This window comes from Porites lutea, chromosome 4 (assembly GCF_958299795.1).
Source record: "Porites lutea chromosome 4, jaPorLute2.1, whole genome shotgun sequence".
In the NCBI taxonomy this organism is placed as follows: domain Eukaryota; kingdom Metazoa; phylum Cnidaria; class Anthozoa; order Scleractinia; family Poritidae; genus Porites; species Porites lutea.
In genome coordinates, this window is record NC_133204.1 from 11,778,763 (window position 1) to 11,790,448 (window position 11,686).

An 11,686-nucleotide genomic window follows, 5' to 3' on the forward strand; every position below is an offset into this window, starting at 1 on the left:
TTAGAAACCGTCAAAGTAGACTTCCACCCACTCTTCGATGGCTTTCTTGTATTACGTCCTTTAATGATCGAGGGACTATCATTTTCCAGTTGTCTCAGTTCATGCTAAACTCACCGAAAATGAAGTAAGACAATAACACTGGTCTTTAGTCTGTAGCCGTATAAATTCAATAAGAAAAATAATCACTTTTTAAGAACAAGACGTTTATTGAGTTTCGAAACATCTTAATGATTTCATTTTCCACATAAACCTGGATCCCTGCTGCTGAGTAGAAAATATAAATCGATCACCACGTACGTAGCGCAATTTCGATCGATCCTGATAAAAACAATTCTGGGGCGGATGGGGTTTCGCAACCATCTCTAGACAGTGGTAATGTACAATATATATATGCTGCCTTAAGTTTGAGAAGGAGCTTATAGCCATGCTTAAAGCGCATGTAAAAGCAGCAACCCTAGACAGCAACTAGCATTTGCTTTTGGAAATGTTAACCCAAAGTTTGAGAGCGGACTTCAGCGCCAAAGTATAGCTGCTAGAAAACTAAAATAAGATATCAGGACTGGTTCTGCAATCGGTGGTCATTGAAACGGTAAACAGCTCCATCGTGAATAGGTCAATCTAAACATCTTTACTGTTAGTAGTTATGGTTGGAAGTTCTCTTGTTGAAGTGTGTGGAAGTATAATATTTGGACTGACTCGCAGTGTTGCTGAACATTACAACCCAAATGACAACGAGTCTAATCCAGAGTTATTTAGTCGCAATCCCCGAGAAAGAACAGGCTTTGAATGGAACATCGATTCCGATGAGGAGTTTATTTTCCAAGAGTACGGTGACAAACAAGTCAGTAGAAGTGTGGGTTATATTGGTCAGGCAAGGCTAACAAATGCGTGCTCTCCAGAAGATCAACTTGAAGAGGATGCGCAGGATAAACCACAAAATAGAGCGATGGAGTGGAAACAATTCAGACCATCGCTAATATATTCTCTTTGGAATTCGTTGTACTTTGGATTTCTGATTTCTGTGTTGGCTGCAGCCGTGATTGGAACGTTATCTATCATTGTGTATTACGTTGCCTATCAAGTCACATTAGTTTGCTTGGGCCGATCGAAGGACTCCATACCATGGAAAATCCAATGGTCGAAAACCATTTCTGAGTGTATGGAAGTCATTTTTATTCATCTTTGGTTTTTTGTTAATACCCTGTTTTACTTTAAACCACATCAAATCAAAGGATTGAAAAGACAACTTATCCTGGTATCTTCCGTTTTCTATGTTTTGGATGTTGCTTATCGCATTGTTCCCCAGGCCGTCGGTATTTCCCGATCTGAATTAACTCCTTTGCAAACAGTCCCTGCAAATGTGCTATTTCTTTTCAGTTTCGGCGTGCAATCTTGGGTTCTTGCAAGGCGATTTTCCCGAGCTGTCGGAGCGAGAAAATTGACAACGTTTCTTTGGATGATAGGGTCGAGTGCATTTCCATTTATTGTAGCTATACTGGTTTCTAACTTCATATATCCGGCGTATGACAAGCAAGACAAAACAGGCAAAATCTATATCGCTGTGTTCACTCCTCTTATCACAGTTGTTCTAAAAGGATCTTCGCGCCTCCTTATGCAGCGTTTATGGAGGATAAGTCATCCCGGAAAAACCTTTGTATTCTTAGTACCACTGTATTATGGGTCTGCCGTGATGCTAAGGCTTCTTCAAGTGGATCTGGATAGTTTGAAGGCAGTGGCTTTGATCGGAGTCATCCACGGCGTTGCAGAGGTTATAGAGAGAAGTATTATAGTCTTGGTTGACTACATGTACCATCAGTTGTATGAAAGAAGACGACTTTCTTGGGGAAGTTTCCGAACCGCTCGACGTGAAAGATTAGCAACGGATATTGCCATAATGAGTATGTTATGTGAAGCAAGCGCTGTTATCTCCGTGAGCGGCTTTCTTCACTTGCATGAATATTTTTACACGGATGGCAAAACAGTACCGCAATTACTTCAGTCGTTTGCGATCACTACAGCAGTTCCACTGGTTATAGAGTGGTTCTTCACGTGTTTAAGTATAGCTATCGAGACTCGGTATCAGAACAGGCCAATTATGGCAGTCTGGCGAAGGCAATGGAAAAGACACTTAATAGTTGCTACATTAAATACATTTGTGATAGCTTTATGGGCAAGTGAACGTCTGGTCATTGCTATCGAGGGACGATTTCCAGCTGTTAAAGACTACTGCGAAAAACCATTTAGCCATTTATAGTCAGAAATATAAGTCTCGTAGCCGTCACTGTCAGTTCGAGTTTGCATTGGGTGACGAATTGTTTCAATAAGCACATTTTTATTTACAGCATAGAAAAGTGTTTGGATTAAAACTGATTGACATAGATTAGTTCTTCTGCTTTGAAAAACGGAAGGGAAGTTTTCGAACCGCAGTCGACGTGAAAGATTAGCAACAGATATTGCCATAATGAGTATGCTGTATGAAGTAGGCGCTGTTATCTCCGTGAACGGCTTTCTTCACTTGCATCAATATTTTTACACGGAGAACAAGACATTACTGGAGTTACTTCAGTCGCTTGTGATCGCCGCAGCAGTTCCACTGGTTATAGAGTGGTTCTTCACCACTTTAAGTATAGCTATCGGGACTCGATATCAGAACAGGCCAATTATGGCAGTCTGGCGAAGGCAATGGAAAGGGTACTTTTAAAATTGTTGCAATTGTTGCTGCATTGCCGATAGCGATTTGGACAAGCACAAGCCTGTTGATCACTGTACAGGGAAGATAGCTAGTAGTATGAATTACCGTTCACTCGATCGTCCGGCTGAAGAGAGAACGAAAGAATCCGCACATGATAATTATACGAAAAATGCCTCAATGATCACGCGCACTAGTTATTTAGCTGTATAGGCACTCACTGATATTATAGATCATTTAAACCAGTACATCATTCAACAGGGGCACCCAACGAGAATAATATTAGTTCAAAACTACTTAAACATGTAGCATTGTTAAACGTATTTTAGAAAAGTAGTTAAACGATAGATATACTAGGCGTATTTTTACCCCCTAAAAAGTTTTCATCTGTTCGGATCGATTTCCTAGCTGAAAGTCTAGTGATCCGAAAATTATAGGGATCAAAACTTACTTTTTCGAAAATTTCGGCCAGAAAAAAGGCTCCCGAAAATTCTAGGCGACCTTTTAAGGGTAAAAATCCGTTAAAAATGGGCAATTAAACCATCTTTTAGATGTTCGAAAATCCTCGGAGAGGCAGGCAAGCAAGAAATGTTACGACAAATGTTCCGAAAGTTCTAGATCTCAAATCGTCTTTCGAACAGACATTTTCCGAAAATTGACGTTGGGTGCCCCTGATTGATCTGTTAATCCTTTGAGTGTTAATTTATACAGTGCATGTACAACGCAACACCACCATCGCTTTGTTCTTTTTTCCTAATTGTTAGAAAAATAACGCCGTATTCGAATAATTTAGGGAGTTTGCCATCGCCGAAAGGTCCAAAACTTGACGTTTTACTTTCTAAAAGCAATTTTTAAAATTAGAAACCGTCAAAGTAGACTTCCACCACTCTAGATAGCTGTCTTAATTATCATGCATGCATTTTCCAGTTAACATTGTCTCAGTTCCAAACTCACTGAAAGCGAAATAACACTGGTCTTTAGTCTAAAGCCGAATAAATTCATCTGTGGAAAACAAATGTCACCTTTTGACGACGGTTAGTAAGTTTTGAAACATCTTAATGATTTCCATATAAATGTTCTTGGTCTCAAACAGTACTGGAACCAACCCAGAATCATAGGGACCGGGTAATTTTGGAAATAATTTTAAACAGCAGAGATCAAGTAAAGAGCAATAAAATGCTCCACCATAGATTTTCGAAATGTTTTTGATGTCTCCATTATTGACGTGGCAACAACTTTCAATTGAAGTTTTGCATGTCTCATTTGAGACAGACCAGCACCGGCTACATTTTTCTTTTTCTTCAACAACGCCCTTTACGGAACTGGCGTGCCTCTCATATTTGCCTTTAAGACGTTTGACATTGGCTAGAAAAAAGGTTTTTTGGAAATAAAAACTGAAAAATAAAAGTACGGTAAAGGGAGTTTGGAAAAGAATTTTAAAAACTTTCTATATTGTGCATTAATTTAAATATAGTAAATTTGTACTGGAAAGGAATTTCAATTATTGAAATTTCCGATAAATTAACTCGTTGAATTGTCAACCAAAAAAATATCCTAACTGCACACAAACGAAGCCTTTAGAACCCTTTTAGGTCAGGAAAATTTGAGCAGTCGCCCGATCAGGGAATCCAAGACAGTCTTGGATTCTGGATTCCACGCCGTGGATTCCGGATTCTCAGGTACTGGATTCCTATCTTTAGAAGGATTGCGGATTCCTTGAGCTGTATTCCGTTTCCAATGCCCAGGATTCCTCATTCCACAAGCAAAAATTTCTTGGAATCTGGATTCCCTTACAGGGGGGCTAAAGGAGAATACTAAAACTAAATACCTTCGGAAGCGTTTTTTAGAATCCAAGGGAAAAGCCCAGTGGACGAAATTGCTTTCGACTGCTTGAGTTGCCGTTATCTATAAAAACACAGAGTGCTGGGTTAGCTTCAGTAAAATGGTTAGAAACCTGGATTCCTGCCACTGAGTAGAAAACATAAATCGATCACCACGTACGTAGCACAGTTTTCGATCGATCCTGGTCAAAGCAAAGGCTGTTCAGGTCGTCAAATATACTCGAAAAAGCAGATGTCATCCGTCTGCACTTTTGACGTCATTTTGACGTCCTCGGTCACTATGACAAAATTCTTTCCAAATTTGGTCAACAGTAGCTGGTTATAGTGCATTATGCGCCGTGTGGTTTTAACCAATCAGAAACGGGGAAATTTTTAAAAGAATAATAATAATGTACAATGTATGCTACCTTAAATTTGAGAAGGAGCGTATAACCTTGCTTAAAGCGCATGTATAAAACCAGCAACACTCGACAGGCTATTATTTGCTTTTGGAAATGTTTACCCACTGTTTGACAGCGTCCTACAGCGCCAACGTATGGCTGCCGGAAAACTAATATAGGACACCAGGGCTTAGAAATGGATTACGTCCTTTAATAAGGAACTATCCGATTGTCCAATTTTCCAATTGTCTCAGCTCATGCTAAACTCACTGAAAACGAAATAACGCAATAATCCTTGTCTTTAGTCTGTAGCCGTATAAATTCAACTGTAGAAAATAATTATCACTTTTTAAGACGACGTTTAGTAAGTTTCGAAACATCTTAATGATTTCATTTTTCATACAAACGTTCTAGGTTTAAAATATTATACTGGAACCAGCCCGGAAGCATTAGGGACCGGGTAATTTTAGAACTTAAAGTAGGACGATGTAACCGTGCTTAAACTGCATGTATAAAACCAGTAATACTCGACATCAACTAGCAATCGCTCTTGGAAATGTTGCCCCCTTTGTTTGAGAGCGGTCTACAGCGCCAACATATAGCTGCCAGAAAAGATAAGACATCAGGACTTAGAAATGGTTCAGTGGTTATTAAAACGGTAAACAACCCCATCGAGAATAGGTCAATCTAAACATCTTGGCTGTAGTTATGGTTGGAAGTTCTCTTGTTGAAGTGTGCGGAAGAATACTTTTTGGATTAACACGCAGTGTTGCTGAACATTACAACCCAAATGACAACGAGTCTAATCCAGAGTTATTTAGTCTCAATCGCCGAGAAAGAACAGGCTTTGAATGGAACATCGATTCCGATGAGGAGTTTATTTTCCAAGAGTACGGTGACAAACAAGTCAGTAGAAGTGCGGGTTATATTGGTCAGGCAAGGCTAATAAATGCGCGCTCTCCAGAAGATCAATTTGAAGAGGATGCGCAGGATAAACCAAAAAATAGAGCGATGGAGTGGAAGCAATTCAGGCCATCGCTAATATATTCTCTTTGGAATTCGTTGTACTTTGGATTTCTGATTTCTGTGTTGGCTGCAGCCCTGATTGGAACGTTATCTATCATTGTGTATTACGTTGCATATTAAGTTACTTTAGTTTGCCTAGGTCGACCGAAGGGCTCCATACCATCGAAAGTCCAATGGTCGAAAACCATTTCTGAGTGCATGGAAATCATTTTTTTTTATCTTCGTTTTTTTATCAATACTCTGTTTTACTTTAAATCGCATCAAATCGTGGGACTGAAAAGAAAACTTTTCCTGGTATCTTTCGTTTTCTACGTTTTAGATGTTGCTAGTCGCATTACCCTTCAGGCCCTCGGTATTTCCCGATCCGAATTAACGCTTTTGCAAATAGTCCCAACAAATGTGCTAATTTTTTTCAGTTTAGGCGTGCAATGTTGGGTTCTTGCAAGGCGATTTTTCCGAGCTGTTGGATCGAGAAAATTGACAACGTTTCTTTGGATGATAGGGTCGAGAGCTTTTCCATTTATTGTTGGTATACTGTTTTCTGGCTTCATATATCCAGCGTATGATAAGCAAGACAAAACAGGCAAAATCTATATCGCTGTGTTCACTCCTCTCATTACAGTTCTTCTGAAAGGATCTTCGCGCCTATTTTTGCAGCGTTTATGGAAGATAAGTCACCCGGGAAAAACCTTTGTATTCCTAGCACCACTGTATTATGGGTCTGCTGTGGCGCTAAGGCTTCTTCAAGTGGATCTGGATAGTTTGAAAGCAGTGGCTTTAATCGGCGTCATCCACGGCGTTGCAGAGGTTATAGAAAGAAGTGTTATAGTCTTGATTGACTACATTTACTATCAGATTCATGAAAGAAGGCGACTTTCTTGGGAAAGTTTTCGAACCGCTCGACGTGAGAGATTATAGCAACAGATATTGCCATAATGAGTATGCAGTCTGAAGCAAGCGCAGTTATTTCCGTGAACGGCTTTCTTCACTTGCATGAATATTTTTACACCGAGGACAAGACACTACTGGAATTATTTCAGTCGTTTGTGATCACTACAGCAGTTCCACTGGTTATAGAGTGGTTCTTCACCATGTTAAGTATAGCTATGGAGACTCGATATCAGAACAGGCCTATTATGGCAGTCTGGCGAAGGCAATGGAAAAGCAATTGTAAATGCATTGGTGATAGCAATTTGGACAAGCACAAGCCTGTTTATCGCTGTACAGGGAAGATTCCCCGAAGGAAAAAGCTACTGTGAATTACCGTTTACTCGTCTATAGCTAAAGAGAGGCGACAGGAACTGCACATGATAATTATACGAAAAATGCCGCAATGATCACGCACACTGGTTGTTTAGGTGTACGGGCGCTCACTGTTGGAAACACAAAAATCGCGGGACAGCAAAAAAAAATTACAATTTTTTAAAACTGTTCTTTTTTTTTAAATAACTGACCCAACTGATATCAGATCATAACCAGTACTTCATTCGTCGGTTAATCCTTTGAGTGCATCACGGACCTCAGGTGTAACACGAAGATCCCTTTGTTTGTTTTTCCAATTTGTTAGAAAAATAATAAAAGCCGTATTCGAATACTTTAAGGAGTTGCCATAAATCGCCGAAAGGTCCAAACCTTGACGTTTTACCGCCAAAAAGCCAAATTTTTTCATTAGAAACCGTCAAAGTAGACCTCCACCCACTCTTCGATAAGTGTCTTGAAACCTCCTTTAGTAAGGGACTATCATTTTCCAGTTGTCTCAGTCAGTCTAAACTCACTGAAAACGAAATAACAGCTGGCTGGTCTTTAGTTCTAGCCTTATAAATTCATCTGTCGAAAATACTTACCAAGGTTAGTAAGTTTTGAAAGATCTTAATGATTTCATTTTCCATATAAATGTTCTTGGCCTCAAATATTATACTGGAACCAAGCCGGAAACATTAGGGACCCGGTAATTGTACCAGAGATCAAGTAAAGAGAAATAAAATGCTCCATCATTGAGTTTCGAAATGCTTTTGATGTCTCCATCATTGACGTGGCAAAAAATTTTCAATTGAAGTTTTGCTTGACTCATTTGAGTCAGAAGGACTACATTTTTCTTTTTCTTCAGCAATGTCTTTTACGGAGGTGACGTGCATCAGATATTTGCCTTTAAGACGTTTGGCATTGCCCAGAAAAGAACCCTTTCTGAAATAACAACAACTGAAGAATAAAATAGATCGCGGTGAGGGAGTTTAGAAAAGTGTTTTAAAAACTTTCTATATTGTTCATTAATTAAAATGTACTATTGAAATTTCGACTTGTGTTGCCGTTATCTATTAAAACACAGAGTACTGGGTTAGCTTCGATAAGAAAGATTAGAAACCTGGACCCCTGCTGCTGCGTCGAAAACATAAATCAATCACCCCACACGTGGTGCAGTTTTCGATATCGATCCGGATAAAAAAATTATGGGGCGCATAGTTTCTGCAACCATCTCCAGACCGTGATATCTACTGCCTTAAATTTGAAAAAGCGCACTTGCTCTAGATAGTGCGGGGAACTTCATGTTAAGTAACAGTAGCCGAATCAACTTAAAAGGGAGCATATAACCGTATAAAACCAGTGACACGCGACATCAACTAGCATTTTCTTTTGGAAGTGTTGACCCACTGTTTGAGAGCGGCCTACAGCGCAAACTTATACATGTAGCTGCCAGAAAACTAACATAAGCTAGACATCAGCATTTAAAAATGGTTGAGTGGTCATTAAAACTTTACACAACTCCATCGTGAAGAGGCCAATCTAAACATCTCGACTCTGGTTAACTTGTGTGGAAATATAATTTTTGGACTGACCCGCAGTGTTGCTGATCGTTACAACCCAAATGACAACAAGTCTGAATCCAGAGTTATTTAGTTTCAATCCCCTAGAAAGAACGGGTTTTCAATGGAAATCGATTCCGATGAGGAGTTTATTTTCCAAGAGTACGGTGACAAACAAGTCATTAGAAGTGCGGGTTATATATTGGTCAGGCAAGGCTAATAAATGCGTGCTCTCCAGAAGATCAACTCGAAGGGGACGTACAGGATAAACCAAAAAATAGAGCGATGGAGTGGAAACAACTCAGACCATCGCCAATATATTCTCTTAGAAATTCGTTGTACTTTGGATTTCTGATTTCTGCGTTGGCTGCAGCCCTGATTGGAACATTATCTATCCTTGTGTATTACGTTGCCTATCAAGTCACATTAGTTTGCCTGGGTCGATCGAAGAAATTCATACCATCGAAAATCCAATGGCCGCAAACCATTTCTAAGTCATTGTTAATCATTTTTATTCATCTTTGTTTTTTGTTAATACTCTATTTTACTTTAAACCACATCAAATCAGAGGATTGAAAAGACAACTTATCCTGGTATCTTCCGTTTTCTACGTTTCAGATGCTGCTTATCGCATTGTTCTCCAGGCCCTCGGTATTTCCCGACCCGAATTAACTCCTGTGCAAACAGTCCCTGCAAACGTGCTATTTCTTTTCAGTTTCGCAGTGCAATCTTGGCTTCTTGCAAGGCGATTTTCTCGAGCTGTTGGAGCGAGAAAATTGACACGTTTCTTTGGATGATAGGGTCGAGTGCATTCCATTTATTGTAGCTATACTGATTTCTAACTTCATATATCCAGCGTATGATAAGCAAAACAAAACAGGCAAAATCTATATCGCTGCGTTCACTTATTACAGTTGTTCTAAAAGGATCTTCGCGCCTCCTTGTGCAGCGTTTATGGAGGATTAGTCATCCGGGAAAAACCTTTGTATTCTTAGTACCACTGTATTATGGGTCTGCCGTGTTGCTAAGGCTTCTTCAAGTGGATCTGGATAGTTTGAAAGCAGTGGCTTTGATCGGAGTCATCCACGGCATTGCAGAGGTTATAGAAAGGAGTATTATAGTCTTGATAGACTACATTTACCATCAGTTGCATGAAAGACGACGACTTTCTTGGGGAAGTTTTCGAACCGCTCGACGTGAGAGATTAGCAACGGATATTGCCATAATGAGTATGTTATGTGAAGCAAGCGCTGTTATTTCCGTGAACGGCTTTCTTTACTTGCATGAATATTTTTACACGGAGGTACCACTGTATTATTTATTTACCAATTTAAGTCTTCACTCTCCACAGAGTATTGCAGACTGCTTTAAATAATAAAAATTACAACAGTGAATACAACAACAACATAAAATGACTAATCAATATGTGAGATTACACAGGGATTGCCTAAATGAACATCGCGAAGTAGATGCTATAATTTCTGGTGGGAGATTGTTCCACTGTGCAATTGTCCTCCAGTAAAAAGAGTTCTTATAATAATCACATGTACCACGTGGCTGTTCAAATCGATGACAGAGAGACGAGAGCCTGGTGTCCTTCTGCTCTTATGTTCTCTCTGAAGCTTGTCGCATTCGTAAGTGGCTAATCCATTACACTGCTTGTAAAACATACGGAGACGTGCGTCAGATCGCCTGAGCTCCAGAGATCTCCATTTAAGAGAAGATAACATATCTGTGACACTGTCTAATCTGTCGTAGCGCCCGAGTACTCAGCGAGCTGCTCGGCGTCGAATCATTTCTCTCCTTCTAGAACTACACTTTGTCTTCTCTTCTCACGAAAACTTTTCAACCACTGCAATGTAATGTCATCAATACCACAGTTAAACAATTCATTGTAGAGCAAGCCATTGTGTGGAACCTTGTTAAATGCCTTGCTGAAGTCCATAACGATGACATCCGATTGGCCTCCTCACTGCATTTCTTTTGCGAGGTCATCTATAAAGGCAACTAATTGGGTTTCAAATGATCGTGCTCGCCTGAAACCATGCTAAGAATCATTTAAAATACCGTAGCGATCCAAATGCTTCGAAATATGTGAGACCAGAATGTGTTCCATTAATTTGCAGCATATATAAGTAAGGAAACAGGTCGGTTATGTGTCTGCCGTGATGCTAAGGCTTCTTCAAGGGGATCTGAATAGTTTGAAAGCAGTGGCTTTGATCGGAGTCACCCATGGCATTGCAGAGGTTATAGAAAGGAGTATTATAGTCTTGGTTGATTACATTTACCATCAGTTGTATGAAAGAAGACGACTTTCTTGGGGACGTTTTCGAACCCCGCTCGACGTGAAAGATTAGCAACGGATATTGCCATAATGAGTATGTTATGTGAAGCAAGCGCTGTTATCTCCATGAGCGGCTTTCGCCACTTGCATGAATATTTTTACACGGAGGGCAAAACAGTACCGCAATTACTTCAGTTGTTTGCGATCACTTCAAAAGTTCCACTAGTTATAGAGTGGTTCTTCACGTGTTTAAGTATAGCTATCGAGACTCGGTATCAGAACAGGCCACTGAATTATGGCAGTCTGGGGAAGTCAGTGGAAAATACACTTAACAGTGGCAATAGTAAATACATTGCCAATAGCCGCTTGGTCAAGCCTTAATCTTTTGACCGCAATTGAGGGACGATTCCGTACTGTTAAGGACTATTGCGAGATGTCATTTGCCCATTTAAAGAAAAGAATTTTAGAGGTTTTAGCTGGGGTTTAACGTCCTTTGTCAGTCATTTCATTATTTCAGCTTTATTTATCATATCGCTACTACATGTAGTACATGTAGACGCGCCGCACATGAACCTAGCAAACGGCATAATAGTTCGTTCTGGCTCTAATTAAGTCAAGGCTTAAAGCACTCAATAGGTCCCACGATAGGAGTCCCGATACATCAA